Genomic DNA, 3738 nt, shown 5'->3' with positions numbered 1-3738 from the left:
ACCAACTAAGGGTCTGGTATGGATTTTGGGGAACCCCATAATTTTTCATTTTAATAATTTTCTGCACAGGGTTCTCCATTAAAATCAATACCATATTTGAGAAAAGTATTTTTCTTGCTTTGAAAACAGAAGTTTTGCATTGCATGCTGTTATTAAGTAGGGATGAGCCGAACACCCCCCTGTTCGGTTCGCACCAGAACTTGCGAACACACCAAACTTTTGTGTGAACTTTACAACCCCGTTAAACCCTGTATGGGACTCGAATGTTTGAAATCTAAAGTTCTAATTTTAAAGGATAATATGAAAGTTATTGTCCTAAAAAGTGTTTGGGGACCTGAGTCCTGCCCCAGGGGACATGTATCAATGCAATTTTTTTTTTAAAACTGACGTTTTTTCGGGAGCAGTGAATTTAATAATGCTAAAAGTGAAACAATAAAAGTGAAATATTCCTTTAAATTTCGTACCTAGGGGGGTGTAAAGTTAGCATGTGAAATAGCGCATGTTTCCAGTATGTTTTTTCAACCCAATCATTAAAACCGCCTTGCCTACACACGATCGTGAAAAAAAATGCTCTAGCAAAGCGTGGTGACGTACAACACGTACGGTGGCACTATCAAGGGGAAGTTCCATTCGGATGACGCCACCCTTTGGGCTGCTTTAACTGATTTTGTGTTAGTAAAAGACGATTTGTGCTTTTCTGTCTTTTACAGCATGAAGAATGTGCCTACTTCCTTTACGAACGGTAGTTTTACCAGAACGAGCGCTCCCGTCTCATAACTTGCTTCTGAGCATGCGTGGATTTTTCACGCCGTTAAAGCCCACACACGACCATTTTTTACAACCTTAAAAACTTCAACGTTAAAAACGTAGTGAAAAAATAGAGCATGTTCGAAAATTCGAAAAAAAAATTGCCCATTTTTTAGAACCTGAAAAATGCTCTGAAGCCCACACACGATTGTTTTTAATGACATAAAAAAAAAACATAATTTTTTAGAACCCGAAAAACGGTTGTGTGTATGCCGCATTAGTCCCCAATGATGACAGCAGTACATGCTATTTATGATGTTATTATTGGTATGAGGATTATTGACAAATAGGGTTGAGCGAACCCGAACTGTAAAGTTCGGGTTCGGTACGGACTTTGTGTTTTTCCCGAACCCGGACCCGAACCCGAATAATTGAAAAAAGTTCGGGTCCGAGATCAGAGTTCAGGGAAAAACATGTGCGGAGGTCCCCGCAAATTCAATAACCAGACCCTTTAGGTCTGGTATGGATATTCAGGGGAACCCCGCCGTCAATTTAAAACAAAAATGACGTGCGGTTCCCCCTAAATATCCATAACCAGACCAGTTATCCGAGCATGTTGACCTGGCCGGCCGCAGAAAAGAGGGGGGGACAGAGTGCGGCCCCTGAACCGCACCAGGCCACATGCCCTCAACATGGGGAGGATGTCCCCATGTTGATGGGGACAAGGGTCTCATCCCCACAACCCTTGCCCGGTGGTTGTGGGGGTATGCGGGCGGGAGGTTTATCAGAATCTGGAAGACCCCTTTAACAAAGGGGACCCCCAGATCCTGACCCCCCCCTGTGTGAAATGGTAATGGGGTACACTGTACCTCTACCATTTCACGAAGGAAGTGTAAAGTATTGTAAAAAAAACACACTGACACCGTAGAATAAAGTCCTATTAAAAAAAAAAACTCCAACGGTGAGAAATCCACTCGTTCCCGGCTTCCTGCGTTGTCCTGATCCTGCGACGGCTGCGGGTGATCTCCCGCGATGAGACGATCCTGCGACGGCCGGGTGATCTCCGATCCAGCGATGTGAAGATCCATCCGGAGCGCAGCAGCATCCCCGACCTCCTCATCGCCGGACACAGCCCAGCGGAATGACGCGCTGGAGCTGTGTCATTACTTATATAGAGGAGGCAGGGCCACCCGTCACGTGACCCCGCCCCCTCTGACATACCCTCTGCTACGTCACTGGGTAAGCCCGGCTTCCCTCTTCTTGGGCTTCGCCAGTGACGTAGCAGAGGGTACGTCAGAGGGGGCGGGGTCACGTGACGGGTGGCCCTGCCTCCTCTATATAAGTAATGTCACAGCTCTAGCGCGTCATTCCGCTGGGCTGTGTCCGGCAATGAGGAGGTCGGGGATGCTGCTGCGCTCCAGGTGGATCTTCACATCGCTGGATCGGAGATCACCCGGCCGTCGCAGGATTGTCTCATCGTGGAAGATCACCCGCAGCCGTCGTAGGATCAGGACAACGCAGGAAGCCGGGAATGAGTGGATTTCTCACCGCTGGAGATTTTTTTTTTTTTTAATAAAGGACTTTATTCTACGGTGTCAGTGTGTTTTTTTTGCAATACTTTACACTTCCTTCGTGAAATGGTAGAGGTACAGTGTACCCCATTACCATTTCACACAGTGGGGGGTTCGGACCCGAACCCGAACATCCAGGTGTCCGCTCAACTCTATTGACAAACTAGTGAAGACTCCAAACAGACACTTGTCAATGAAATTTAACGATACATTTCTAGAGGGTAAAATTGGTTATCGTTTTTATAGCTCTGCCTCTTGTCGGTTTAGGTATTGGGACAACTAGGTAGCCCACAAATGTGTAACTTTAGTTTGGTGTGTGTATGCAGATCTACAGCTTATAAGGTAATTCCCCCAATGCAAGAGGTTCATGCGTGATGGTGAAGCTGTCCCAGCATCTTATGTCGCGGCCGATCGCAAGGATCTGATGGCGCAAGAGAAATTAAGAATGGCAGGGACAGCTAGAAGGGAATTGTTCACCAACCCCGACCAGGTCTGGGCATGGTTTCCTACATGTACAAGGGGGGGCTTGAGCTTATGATACGATTGAACGATTCTCATCCATTGAGGATGGGATGTTTCATGTAACTGTTGAAGCTACAAGGAAGTTCCCACAGTCCAGGGGGGGTTTCTGGGAATTTACAAGTAAAGATTGTTATACCTGGATCGGGGATACTGGTGACAGAGTTCAGGCCTGTAATGGTCACCACCGTTTACGATCTCCCATTCCATCAACCCACGACAGTTCCTCGACACTCCACAATCCAGCAGACACGATCCATTCCATTTCCCAGAATGAACGAGACACGCACAGCTCTGTTCTCTGGTTTCAAAATGTATGAACACTTTTAATGGTATCTTAGCTTTCTTATATACAGTACATGCATGTTAAAGTTAATCAAAGGAACAAAGGAACTCTCCACCCACACATCACACAATGGGGGGGCTTCAATCACATTCTTTTAGATAATGACATCCAGTTAAGCTAATCATTAGTCATCCCCCAGACGTCCTGTCTCCGCATTTAGAGGAGGTAATTACTACAACTTGACAAGTCACATTCCACATACAAAACAGTGTCATTAGCATCACACAATGGAATGTCTAGGAGCAGACGCAATTAACACCTCAAAAGCATGTCCCCCCCCCATTGAATGAAAACACTCCATTTGGAGTCAGAGTTTAACAACCTGTAACATTCCAAGATATCCTGCAAAACATGAATTATCAGTAATGTCCCATCTCATGTAATTTATAATTAATATTTCTCAGTCACCCTATGCCCAAAAGGGGCACAGGATGACCCTAGACCCAAGAGTCATTAGTGACGCTGGCACAGGAGTACCCCTCATCCTTCAAAAGTCTCTGGGTGTCATGGGTCATTCTGTTAAAAGGCCCATATGGATAAGGTTTAGATCCCTGC

The sequence above is a fragment of the Rana temporaria genome, chromosome 3 (assembly GCF_905171775.1).
Source record: "Rana temporaria chromosome 3, aRanTem1.1, whole genome shotgun sequence".
NCBI classification, from domain to species: Eukaryota; Metazoa; Chordata; class Amphibia; order Anura; family Ranidae; genus Rana; species Rana temporaria.
The sequence above is the reverse complement of the archived record's forward strand: the minus strand, read 5'-3'. Positions refer to the sequence as shown.